Here is a 14,589-nt window from a genome sequence, read left to right on the forward strand (position 1 = left end):
CTTCCTGTGGCCACATCTTATCTGTCAATGACAAGGGTCATGGTTTTAAACACATGAGAAACCACATGTTGTACAAATGCAGAACAGCTGCACTCAACACTGAGGACACTTAGAAGCCATTGCATCACACTAGAGACATCACAGAGCTTCGCACTGGTACACGGGTGGGATTCATGCAGTCACTCACACCCAAAGTCACACTTCACACAATACTCACCCCTAACTTGCTGCTGATGGGCCCTCAAGCGTCCATCCAGCTCTGGTTGTGTCACTGCCAAGATGCGGGCCATTAGTGGTCTCATGCTCCTGCACGCCAACCTACCACTTCGAGGGAGCACCCCCTCCGTCATCTCTGACACGTTTTTGCTCAGCCGGCTGATGTCATCCCACCTCTTGTGACAGTGTTTATGCCGTCGGTTGGAGACACTGAGAACCCACACATTGCATGCAATGGCCCTCCATATCGCCTTACGCTGATGTACCTGAAGCTGCAGGCATGGGTGAAAAGAAGAGGCAGTTTCAGTGATACTGTTTTATGTACCGCCGTTTGTCAGTAAAGGAGCTTGAAAATACATAGTACACTAATACATAAATGTTGAGCAGAGGCCATACAGCATGACACGTAGTACACATGCATCCGATAATCTCATAGAAATGTATACATGTATGATGATGGATACAGTACATGGCCATCTCATAAACATGCAGAGTGCCAGCACAACAACCAATGTGAAAATGGCCCTCATCTGTGATGCGGTATGTGAGTGAGCATGACATACAATACATTGGAAATGATGTGTTGTGGTAGACTCACTAGGTCCAACACTACACACCCCTCAATATCCTTGACCAGTGCATGGCTACATGTGTCAAGATGGTAACATTTATGGCCATGACCTTATATTCTCACACTCTTCTCACAAGGTGTAGTCCTGTCTTGTGCAATCCTCAGGCCTAAGATAGCTCATTGAGAAATAGGGTGGTGGACAGCACATATGTTTCACTCAGTCCATTTAGTGATGGATCCTTGTAACATTAGGCAGTTTCTGTGCAGGCCAGAGGGACTCACACTGGGGTTAAACGTGGGCCATCAGAGAAATCACATGCATGTACAATATGAAAGGGTAAACAGTGCCTACACATGTGAGACTGAACACATCATGGAATCAATAGAAGGATGACATGACCAGCTCACATTTATCTGAAGTGTCATAGGTGAATTACCCCGTAGAGTGTTACACTCTTCTGCATAATGCACAGATCATCATAGGGGCAATTTGAAAACTATACACACATCATTCAGTATTCTCTGGAGAAAATACATTTGTAATGTCACAAATTAGCATGTGAAGACTTAATGGACTATGACATCACAAAGCACAGGCAATGTTTGTTCATACTTCGACTGTCTCAAACCAGCAGTGTAACTGTATGGCTGCTAAACCACTGCATGTCACTCCCATCCTTCAATGCAATCATGGATCTGTGGAAATAAGGCTACACACGACATGAAGTCAGCGTGCTAGCCAGTGTAGCACACATGTACAATACCCAGTCTCTGACCAATGTGCGTTTAATTTTGCTTCAGAAGAGCTGTAGAAGTATCCATCTTGCCATCCTTTCCACATACTCAAATGCAATTCTTAATAGGCCATGCACGGAGCATGCTTTAGGCAAAATATGGATGCATGCACATTGACTTGCACTCACAGGCACATACTACTGCAGAGCAACATCATGTGAGCATTCAGAGCACTCTCAAACTTTTACTCAGACACTTACCAATACATCTGGTGCACCATATAGCCTCTCATACTGTGAAAGCACCTCGTCCACCAGGACCTCCAGCTCCTCTGTGGTGAAGGGATGGGCCCTGATGTTTTCAGTTTTCGTCATCACAGGGTCCAGAATACAGGAACAGCAGCAGTTGGTGGTGAGGAATGGCAGGCAGCAGTGTCTGATTGCAAGTGAAATGTGTGGGTCCCTCACATACATTTATAGACCCCTGGGGTTGTTTCAGTGGTACTCTGCTGCTGCAAATGGTGTGCCTGGTTACCATTTTTCGATTGTATCAAATAACCGGGACAGTGGTAGCAGAGCACGCCTACCGCGAGTTTCAAAATTGTATTGCACTTCCGCAATCGCAGTTCCCATTGGCTGTAATGGCATTGGCATAGGCGGTGTCACACTGTGGGGGGCCAGGCAGTCACTACCGCAATCCTGCATCTTTCAATTGTACCCAAAGACCGGGCCAGCGGTAGCGGAGCACGCCTACTGCAGTTTCAACATTATATTGCACTAACGCAATTGCGTTTCCCATTCGCTGCAATGCCATTTTCATTGGCGGTGTACCACCACAGGGCAGGGTCCTGATGGTCGCTACATTAATTGTGCATTTTTCAATTGTACCCGATGTCCGGGCAAATGGTAGCGGAGCCCTCCTACCTCGTGTTTCAGAACTGCATGGCACTACCGCAATCACAATTCCCATTGGCTGCAATGGCTGGACATTGGCGGTGGCCAGGCGGTGGCTACCACGATTTGGCATTTTTAAACTGTGGCCAATGGCCGTGAAGGTGTGGCAGGTACAGCAGCTACATATAAGTCAACTGTTTTGCTGTTTCTAACATGTGCCGTGTCACCTACTCCCTGGGCTGCTGTCACAAGAAGTAGGAGTATACAATTTTCCATTCACATAGTTAGATTCTGTTTTGGAAGTAGTCAGTAAGTACATACTGACCACATGTACGACGACATGAGATCAAGGTGTTTTTGCATGTGACTTGTGCATTAAGCAGTTGTTACAGTCCAGTCATTGTTGGCGCTGTGTCAGTTAAGATGTAAGATGTTTAACACATCTCATAGGGGAATTAAATTGACATGTGTCCCCTTTCATATTATGTAGGAGACAACCAAATGTGCATTGTCCATTCCCACTGCCGGTGAACATGGAGGATGAGGACTTCATAAGGAAATTCCGTCTGGATCGCCTTACCCTTCAATACCTATGTGTCCAGTTGGAACCCCATCTGAGGCCTCACAGAACCTATCCGACATCTTTGACACCAACTGTTAAGGTGATGGCGGCCCTGCCTTTTTTTGCAACTGGTTCATTTCAGTACACGGTGGCCATCGCCGGTGGGATGACTCAAGCTATGTTCAGCATGGTGCTACGTGATGTCCAGTACGCATTGTTGACCTACAAGGACTGCTACATCCACTTTCCAAGCAGACATGAATTGGCAGATGTGAAGGGTGATTTTTATGATCGTGGACACATGTCTAAGGTAGTTGGAGACGTTGACTGCACACACGTTGGCCTAGATCCACCACAGGCACGTTAACACATTTTACCGGAACAGGAAGCATTTACATTCCATTAATGTGCAAGTGGTATGCCAAGCGGATATGAGTATCTCCCATGTGTGTGCCAAATTCCCCAGTTCAGCACATGACTCCTACATACTGCATAATAGCATCATCCCACAATTGATGACAAATATGCATCTAGAGCGTGTGTGGCTTGTCGGTAAGTATGCAGAGTCAAGTAGTGTGCTGTATGTGTGACATGCTGTTCTCAGCTACTGTTTATATTACAAAACTGCTCTGTGTAACTCACACCTAGGTGACTCTGCCTATCTCAACCATCTTTGGTTGCTGAGCCCACTGAGGAATCCAAGGACCCTGGGTGAAGCCCGCTACAATGATGTACATTGGAGGACACGTTGTGTGGTGGAGCATATTTTTGGGCTTCTGATGTCTAGATTCCGGTGTCTGGACAAGAGCGAAGGTGCACTACTATACTCTCCCTAGAAGGTGTGTCAGATCATAGTTGCATGCTGCATATGCCACAACCTGGCCTTGCTATAGGAGATCTCCCTGCTCCTGGATGATGATTAGCAGGAGTTGCCCCCTGCAAATCCACACATGCCCTGTGACAACAATAGTGGAGAAGATGACTACTTCCCTTGAGTGTAAGTAACATTATACAACAGTGACATTGTCTGTTGGCTTTGATGGAGGTGGCAAGTCATAGATTAACATTTTGACTGCTGGCTGTTGTTGGCTCTGTGCTAATGGCTGATGTGTGTGGCACAGGGTATTGTTTTCCATATATATCATGTCTATGTTCATGTTGTTGCTCATTGTTATGTGAGCTGGTTTATGAACGGTGTTGACTAATGGTGTGTTTTTGCTGTGATGGCATCACCTGACAAGTAAATGTCATTCTCTTGTGTCTTTCTAGGTTCCTTCACCCAATCAATGCCTCGTCACAATCAGAGCGTGTGGTACATTGGAATCTGAGTTGACATTGTACATACTTTGATAAACATGGAGCTGATACAAAAACATAGGTGTGTAAAGAGTGTTTATTTACAATAAGTATTTGTGACAGAGAAGTGATGGTTTTAAAATTGTGCAAAGTGAATTTCTAAGTGATGGTAAATGAGACAAATAGAGTAGTCACCACATTGATGTAGTCACACAGTTCAACAGACTCCTGCCATCAACATTGCAATGTGGGTAAGGACAGTCAAAAATGTCAATGTCAAGGGGAACAAAAGTCCCATAATGGCTGGCTCAGCGACTTGCCTTCGGATGGTGCATTGCCACATGGTTCTCCTGTGGTGTTTCTCGGACGTCCCCTCCTGCGTTTGGTGGGGGGCTCTGCTGCAGGCTCAGTGGTGTCTAAGGAGTCATTTTGTTGCAGCTCTGTGGCCACAGCTGAGGTGGTGGGAGTATCAGCAGATGGGCCACTTGAAGGGGCTTGAGCCGTCATTTGGGCTGCATGTCTGTCCCTCAGAACACCCACAAGCTGGCCCATTAGGTCCACAAGTTGTCCCATACATGTGCCATAGACCTCAGCAGCAGGCCAGCTCACACACTTCTTCCACAACCTGGCTCATCTGTCCCTGGTTCTGTGCCACAAGGACTCTTGCAATGGTGGCCAGGGCTTCAGTCTCAGTGTCCTCCTGTATTTGTCCACCAATTGCCCGCCCTGCTGACACGGACCTGTGGCGTTGTCTCACGACGCACCCACATACTCACCCTGGCATCCTCTGATTGTGTTGTGGTGTTGGTAACCACTGAGGAAGAGAGAGTGTTGCAGGCAGCAGTGCGGATGGTGGTGGTGGCTGCCGTACAGGTCATTTTGTAGGGGTCAGCGCTGTTGTTGTTGCTGTGGTGGTGGTGATGGTGGTGGTGGGGACAATGAGGGCCTGAGACTTAGTGTGCCCTGGCAGTCCGTAGGGGCAAGATTGCTGCTCCTCATCTGAGAAACGTAGGGAGTCTGCATCTGAGAGTTCACATTCCAGGGGGAGACAGGCTCTGCAGGTTGGTGGGGTTTTCTGCTGCAGTAGATTGTGGATCTCCTCTTGAACAAAGATTAAATGGTCATTGAAGTGCACTCCACAAGCTTGGTGTAAGACTTTTGGATGTTACATTTGATACACCAAACACTTTACATTGCAATCACTTGGTATGGCTGAAAGATACTGATTGTCATGAAATGACGTTGAGGTACATACATTACTTGTCCATGGTGTGATATGTAAATTGAAATTATGTGCCACGTACACATTGTGTGATTAGAGGGACATGTCGTCATCTATCCAACTTGTGGCACATCAACTTTTGATGATGCGTCTTTTTTTGTTTACTCTTCATGGAATCAATTGCAGCAAAGCAAGCACTAGCCAATATAATGTTATACATACCTTTTTCATATTATGTTCTTTATTTTTTTGTCAGATTGACCATGCATGTTTTGTGTTTATATGGGCCTTAATGCTCTGACACCATGGCACTTAAACATTGCATTCTGTGCTATGCACGATTGTGCCCTGAATTTCTTTCACATGTAACTTGGTGAATCAAAGTTTTATTTATGTGATAGTTAAATGCGCTTAGCTGTCTGTACACTAGATATGGCTTTTGGACCTATGCCAAGTTGGCTGACATGTGAGGGCTAGTGTGGTGATATGGCTCCATGCATTTTGAAAAGGATGGCAGGGTGCATGCACTGACTACCTACCTGTTCGGTGACACAGTGGAGGGAAATTGCTTAAACATGATTATGAGTGGGGGAGTGCTCCATCCTGCTCAGCTATGGGGCAAGGGGGCCTGGTGGGAGTAGTAGTGCAGGCTTTACCACCCATAAACATCCCTCTCTGTTAAGAAGGCTACCTACCTGTTAGGTGAAGGTGAGCAATGCAATGGCTGCCACATGGTTGTAGGTGGATGGAGTACTCCATCCTGCTTACCTGTGGGACAAGGGGGCCTGGTGGGAGTTGTAGTACAGGCTTCCCACCCAAAATCACCCCTCCCTGTTAAGTGAATTTGAGTAATGCTATGGCTGCCACATGGTTCTGGGTATGGGGAGTGCTCCATCCTGCTCAGCTGTGGGACAAGGGGGCCTGGTGGGAGTTATGGTATAGGCTTCCCATTTACAGACCCCCCTCCCTGTTAAGATGGCTACCTACCTGTTCGGTGAAGGCGAGCAATGAAATGGCTGCCACATGGTTGTGGGTGCGGGGAGTGCTCCATCCTGCTCAGCTGTGGGACAAGGGGCCTTGTGGGAGTTGTGGTGTAGGCTTCCCATCCACATCCCCCCTCCCTGTTAAGAAGGCTACTTACCTGTTAGGTGGATGTGAGCAGTTCAATGGCTTCCACATGGTTGTGGGTGGGGGAGTGATCCATCCTGTTCAGCCATGGGACAAGGGGGCCTGGTGGGAGTTGTAGTACAGGTTTCCCACCCACAAACACCCTTCCCTGTTAAGATGGCTACCTACCTGATAGGTGAAGGTGAGCAATGCAATGACTGCCACAGCTTTCTGGTTGTGGGGACTGCTCCATCCTGCTCAGCTGTGGGACAAGGGGGCCTGGTGGGAGTTCTGGTGCAGGTTTCCCACCCACTAACACCCCTCCCTGTTAAGATGGTTACCTACCTGTTAGGTGAAGGTGAACAATGCAATGGCAGCCACATGGTTGTGGATGTGGTGAGTGCTACGTCCTGCTCCGCTGTGGGACAAGGGGGCCTAGTGGGAATTGTGGTGCAGGCTTCCCATCCTCATAACCTCTCCCTGTTAGGATAGCTTACTACCTGTTAGATGACGGTGAGCAATGCAATGGCTGCCACATGGTTGTGGGTGCTGTTCGGTTTGAAATTCCCATTCCTGCAACGCACTTGTTTCATGCTCCATTCGGTTAGCAGTTTGTGGCAAAATAGATGCCATTTGTATTCACAACTCACTGAGTTATCCCCGTAATGTGCAGGCTTCAAGTAGCGAGTGTGACTCCATTTTGCATTTCATAATCCCAATTACACTGCTTAGACTGTGCCTGAACTAGGCCTCATTACTCGTATTGTTTGCCTCAGCAGAACACTGTATTTAATTATTATTTTCTCTTTCTGTTCAATGCTGTTTCTCGACTAACTAATCAATAGGCCATTCTGCTCTTGCATACCTATCCGAGTGTGTAGCTCTGCTCCCACGTTAAGAGATGCTGAGGCCCAGCACAGCAACCGTGAGTTGCCGAAAACATGTACCCATCTGGCTGGTGGTAGCGCATCCCTCTGTGCCCTCTTTGTTCAGGTTTGGCCCAGGCTGGTAACTTTCCACTGTGGGCATGGTTGGAGGCTGTGATGAAGATTCATTTCATGTTGTAGTCCGTTGGAGCCCCAGTCCCTTCGGCAGACATCTTAGGGTGCAGGTCAGGATGGACTCCTCTGCAGAGTAATGCTAATAAAATGTATGTTTGTATTCTCTACTGTCTGACCGACTCTTCATTCTTGGAAAGGAAGAGCAGGTGGTGGTAAGTAATCTGGGTGGCCCCTAAGGGCCACTTTTTTCAGTTGGCAGCCGAACAGGGACCACGCAAGGTGACTCCACTCACACAAAAATGGGTTGCAGGGTCGGGTTGCGTGCGGTTTGTCGGGCAGATCGGGGTACCCCACATGATTGAGCTTGGCTCTTGCAGCTGCCCTGCCCGTCTAATCAGGCATCTCCTCATCTATTGATCACTGGTTGGGGTCCTGAGAAGGCGAAACCTTCGGCAGTGGAGAATAATTTGACTCGACCTGAGTCACCAGGTGAGCGATTTGATTCGTGGAAAAATGGCACCATTCTTGAAAGGCACAAGCCTACAGGCTGTGTCCTGTACAGTCTCCTGGCTGTCTTGGTGCAGTTTTCAGACTGTCTTGCTAAAACGGCACAAGCCGGCAGCAGTCTCTTGGTACGGTCTTTTGGGCTGCCTTGATTTGAAATTGGTGGGTCTGCGGACCCTTTTAAAAGACACAGAGTGTTTGCGAACAATCTGCCAGGCCAATTAAAAATTTGGTCTACTCTTTAAAAGGTCTGGTGCTAGAGCCTGTCTTCTTGAACTTGGTACAGTCTACGGACTGTCTTCTTGTCTTGGTGCAGTCCTGGGACTGTTTTATTCTGATGCAGTCTCTGGGCTGACTTGTGGTTTGATTGTTGTGTTTGGGTGCTATGAGGTTTGTGGATCGACATCGGTGGTGGTGCTTGTGTAATGCTTGTTTGAATGAGTAGCAACTGTGCTCTGCGTGTGGAGGTACGGATGCCTTGCCTCAGCAAGCTTTGTTGTGAGGGTTTTGTTTGACATGATCTGAGGGCCATCTTTGGGAAAAGTACTTGCAATTCTTTTGCCAGGCAAAATGATGAGTGTGGCCCCTTCTTGAAAATGTCTGGAATTAGCTTAATTTGGTCTCATGTTGTCATTGTGCTCTGCAGATGCCCATTAGAAGGAGGTTAGCTAGCGCCTCCTGACGACACATTAAATTTTGAAGCATGAAAAAACAATAAATAAATAAAAATCTGGTTTGATCAGAACTACTAGCAAGAATGTACATTTGTTTTGACATAGGAAGAATACAACATGAGAAAAATGTAAGGAAGGGATGCGCATTAAGGGGCTGATTCTGATCTTGCTGGGAGAAGGCTCCGTCTGACTCGGATCCAGAGGGCTTTCTGACTGACTCATGATCCGGGGCTTTGCGCGCCCGACTATGATGCGAACAAGCGCTGATGGACATGGGTCGCTCGAGGCCCCATTAGAGTCGATGGGAGCCTGTTGTACGGCGTGTAAATAGGCTCCCATTGCCGAAAAAGGTATTGTGCACACAATGGCGCTCCCTGTAGTGGGGATGTGTCTGTGCCACCCACACCGTACATGCATGTGTAGGGGGTCCCTTGGCTCCCCCCTGTGATTGACTCGTACGACTATGGGTGAAGGGATGTCTGGCGGAGGCCCCCAAAATCCGCTTCCTGGAGCATTTATGTGTCAGAGGCTCAGACTCAATCCGGCTGTCCGAATCGTGTATCGTACTGGCTTGGTCGGAAAGTGCCTCCTTTGCATGGCATGGTTTGCTTCCAAACGAGACGTACGGAGCGGTTCGGACCCGGGAAACGATTTGGTCGGCGTTTTTGCATTTTTCGCATCATACTTCCTCGCTCGTACAGCTGTACGAGTCGGTCAGAAAACACACTTTCAGCTGGTACTTTTTCCACCCAGATCACGTTCAGCGCCCTTCTTAGTGAGATCTAGCCCCTTAGTTTTGGGACGATTCAAGGTAATGTATATTTATGCTGAACAGTCACGCATTCTAAAGGTGCAATAAGGAAATGTGAAATACACGCTCATAATTCAGTAGCACTGAATGTGTTTGGTCTCTCCATGGAAAGGGGGAGGCAGGAGTTCTGGAAAGGGAAAAGTGCTGCAAGTAAGCAGACAGAGACATAGAAAGATGGGAGAGGCAGTCTATGTTAGATTTCTTTTTTTTTTAACATGGCTGAAGGAGGTTCACAGAGGCGAAATAGGATGCAAAGGAATGTGGGCTTGTTGGGATGTTTCAGTCTGATGATGCTCAATTATTTAATTATTGATCAATTTGGGTATGAGGAGGTGGATTTGACTTTATTACAGAATGTGCCTTAAGTTGAAGAAAAATGTGTTATGAAAATTTAAGGTGGTGTATGTTTGTGCTAGGAGGAATTAAACACCCGCTCATGATTTATATGCGTATGGTTTGCTGTTTGGTCTTGAAGATATGAATGGAATTTCTCTAGCTCGCAGGAATATACAGCCTCAGCTGGTTTGGGCTGCTTTCAGCTGTTTATGCAGAGCAACAGACAGAGCCATGAGACACGAAGGAAATGAGTTTGAAAGGCATATGGATTTAGAAGGGTTTGCTTAGAAAAGGAGTTCACAATGTGTTGTTTCACAAGCAGAAATACAAGGTGTATTATCAAAGTTGTTGGGGTTTTAAAAGCAAAAATTACTAAATAAATTTTAGAAAGGGTTGCAGCAACAATTGTTTGTGACTCAGGCCTCATAGGAAAATATTTCTTTTGCAAATTAAAAGGAATATATTGGCTTTTACTGTTACATATTTAACATAGCACAGTGTTATGAGTGTTCTGGTGGGTGTTTCAGATCATTAGTTGTAGCATATGTTTTGCACTCTCTTGCTCTGATTATTGTTCCTTTTTACAGTGGATTTCTGTTCTAGTTAATGTTTAATTGTGGTGATCATGTGATGGGTTTGGTATCCTACTACCACTGCTCTCAGACAGGTGAATATGTGATTATGGGCCTTAATGTAAGTAGGGAGTTTTGTTTTTTAAAGTGGTAAGTATTTTCGACAGGAGGTTTCCTTCTCTGGCCACCTACTGTCGAAAGGCGGTTAGGAGATTATCTCCTTGGCGACTAGGGGACTAACATATTAAATGGGGTGCACGGGGTGCATGAGCCTTAACTCTGAATGCCTAACACTTGAAACTGCATTTTTCGTCTTTGGCTCCTGCGCTTGGTACATATATTGCTGTATGCTGTTTTGTGTTGTAAGTACACAAAACAGCTTGCTGTGTGCTTTCTGTCTTTTAAGCTGGCCTGAGCTGTCGAGGAACGGTCATGACAGAGGCCATTTCCATAAGATAATTGTTTGGACTCGCTTTAGCCACTCATTTCACAGATATGGTACTCCATGCTGTGAACATGCCCTTGAATAAATAGAGACCTCAACAGTGCAAGTCTAACTGGCTATAAAAAAGTACTGTTCGGAGAAATTGACATGAATAGAAGTGTGTCACCTTGAAGTCAGCCATGTTACTGCCACTCCTTTCTGTAAATTAATGGAATTGAATTGAAAGGAAGATGAAAGGTCGGATAGACTAGACTGATGTTCCCTTATCTGATACTAAAGAGGAACTATATATTGATGGCTCTTGTTAAAATCTCAGGTGACACCACCACTATTGCTCATGTTACCGCAACACTACATACAGTCGCAGAGACATCACTAGTCCCTTGTCAGTTATTCTGTGTAATTGAGCTGACAGCACTTACTAGAATTGTGCACCTTACATTTTAGTGGTTAACAGTTTGAAGAGCACATAGCTCTACAGGAGTTTGTTTGGAACAACAAGTTTTGCTGGAGAATTCATGTACTTGCTACATTATGCTTAATTTGTTATATATATATATATATATAATCGGGATCTCTGTTAAATTAGCAATTTAGTATTTTCATGTCACAACTATAACTTGAGAGCATGGTCATAAATGCAATACTTATGTTGGCTCCCTTGGAAAAATAATTCTAGAGGTATTTGCAGATCTGTACAGCAGCAAAGGTTCACAAAGTAGAAGCTGTATCGTGATCTCAATGACTTATTAAACACAAGCTTGCTAAGACAAGAAAAACAAAAACACGCCATTTCTTTGAAATTCCCTGTTGTATATCCGGATTCGTCTTTCATAGCTTAGTAATTGAATTAATGTTTACCCCACTACTTGGTATTGGGAGAGAAAAAATCTATTTGTACAACGTTTTATCCTTGCCAGTGTTAATTAAAACTCTGCATTCTATCCACTAAAAGGTCCGGGACACCCTACATCATCAGACGGGCCCCACACGTGATGCACAGCCTTGCTGCTTTTTGTGAAACATTCATGAATATGATTAAGGCGGAGCTGCAGAGCTAAGAAGTGCTGGGCAAGGTGGTACCACCGAAAAACAAAAAAGAGAGAGGGGTTATCCAGGAGCCCCAGCCTGTTGGTCCACCTGTGCTTGACTCCTAGCCAATTAGTGGAAACCGTCCGCTGCGGTAGGATTTTTCAAGCAGTGCATCCTAATCTGACCGCCGGGTCTGCCGGAATCCATATGGACAGTTATTTTTCTCTACCACGGTGGTCGGTATGCATTTCAGACCCCCATCATAATCGATCCCTAAGCATAGATTACACCACCAAAAGCAACTTTGCCTACCAAATAAAAATAAAAAAATGGCCCTGCTCTATGTACCAGCAACTGAAGTAGCCAACCATTATACCATACTTCTTGAAAGCCTTTTCTATCAAGCAAACAAAACTAAACTAACTGCCTTCCTAGACTTCTTTGAAGACACTTGGGTATGCAGGCTACATAGTTCAGGGCACAGTAGACAACAAAAATTCCAAATCCCCTGGTGCAATGTCTACGATAGCACTCTTTCTCAAAAAGCAACAACACAGTGGAAGGATGGCATTATGCCTTACAAGACACAATAGGAAGAGGACAACCAACCCCACAAAAACTAATAGAAGCTATAAAAAAAGAACAGAACTGCTATCAAGAGCTAAGCATAGAGAAATCCCTAACTAAAATCAGCCCAAAACTCAGTAAACTCGGTGGCTGCTTGAAAGTTTGAAAGATCATATTTACAGCTACCTAAGTACTCCAACACCTGTTGTTTTTAACCCCTTGCCAAAAAGGTCAGCATCCCCTTTCTTTCTCTGGCTATCTCCCTCTTGTAGCACAGAAGCTCTGCCTCTGGAAGCTAAAAAAAAACATTGTCCAAAATGAACAGCTTGTTAAATGTCTGATGTTTCTTCTGCCTTTTGAAAATAGTTAACATTTGGATGTTTTTCTTCTTTTATTTCTTTAGTAAGTTTATCAGTGTGATGCTTGTGCATTGAAAAAACAGTTTTGTACATAAACCATTTATCATTTCAAAGTGTTTCTGTCATCTTTTAAAAACATTTTAAGCATATGGCCTTGCGGCAGAATAGAGATACAGGGGGGGGCAGATTTACAAGCCCCTTGCGCCACTTTTGTGGCACTTTTAACATGGGAAAAGTGATGCAAAAGTGGCGCAAGGGGCATGTAAATATGGTCTTGAGTCTGCATTCAAGTTTTTTTTCTTTTTTTTTGTCACCATTACACATAGGAGGTGTTACAAGACTTTACACTTTTGACAAACTGCGTATTCTGTTTTAACAGTGCTTGAAATAGACCTAGAGTTCTCTTTGACTTATTTCATAACAATACTGTAATTGTTAACTAGGTCGTTTGAATACATATTTAAAAACATCTACATGTCAAACCCTCAGACATTTTACTGATAAAATATATACAATGCTCCCCAATGTGACGGCGAAAGAATCCTACACCTGTATTTTGTTATACTCCACCTTCACAGCAGGTTTTTTACATACTTGAATATAGGTTTTGTATAGCTTCTGGCGTCAAACACTGTAACCTTGTCTTTATCTAAAAACAGGGGCGCCCAGTGAGTTTCTTCCATGTAATGTAGATGTGTGATAAAGACGAGCATGCTGGGTCTTTCGGACCCTATTCCACCAGGTAGAGTGTTGCTTGGAAAAACACCTAAGATGGTTTAAGAAATTCCAAATCTGAGCAGTGTCCATTTTACAATATTTTAAGATAGTCAAACAAAATCTGCCGGGTGCAGTTGATCTGAATGACGCTGTCGAATACACAGAATACAACCATGTTCACATTCGTAGATAAGGGCTGACTAAAACTTATTTCAGCTTTTAAAGTTTCATTTTTGATCAAGCTCTAGTTGTCTTCCACGTCAGGGGTCAGATCAAAAGTAAACAGCGTGTAGCCGGTCTCATATCCTTCTCTTGATACGATGACTCCCGAGTCAGGCAGGTGTTTAACGGTTATTGAAAACAAGCACAGATATTCCCTGATAAAATTAGTGTCTCCAAAGCTGGGTGTTTACGGTTTTGCAGGAATCACAGCCCCCTTGTGGAACAATGCCACATAGCTGATGTCATAGTGTTTGCAATTCAAAGGGTTTGAGGTATAGAGATCGCTAACAGCAATGTTGTCGACAAAACTTATGATAAGTTTTGATAATTGCCCCAAAAATAAATATTGCTGCTGGGTTAATTTGGTATCTCCAGAGCTACTCCTTCAATTGTGTATTTGGCGTTCAATAGATGTAAATTCAGTGTGAGCCATTCTGATGTTTGGGGACAATTTTACTCTCTTTATAAACAAACTAGCGGACAGTATGACCACTTCCTACTGTTCTGCATCTCCGCTGATGAGACAAAACAAGTCCTTGTTGTGACTAACTTTGATCTTAAGATTGATACAGTTGATGACAGTTTATCTTGGAAGAATAGGTCTGCATGTATACACCAAAGGAGGTCAAACTGTCTACTATCCATGGTGAAGCTTGCTCTTTTTACAAAACTTTGATTGTCATCGGTCAGTTCCTTGTCCTGCAGAAGAGCCCTGCTGAAAGCTGTGTGTCCGGGGCATCACAGCTG

This window comes from Lissotriton helveticus, chromosome 3_1 (genome assembly GCF_964261635.1).
Source record: "Lissotriton helveticus chromosome 3_1, aLisHel1.1, whole genome shotgun sequence".
In the NCBI taxonomy this organism is placed as follows: domain Eukaryota; kingdom Metazoa; phylum Chordata; class Amphibia; order Caudata; family Salamandridae; genus Lissotriton; species Lissotriton helveticus.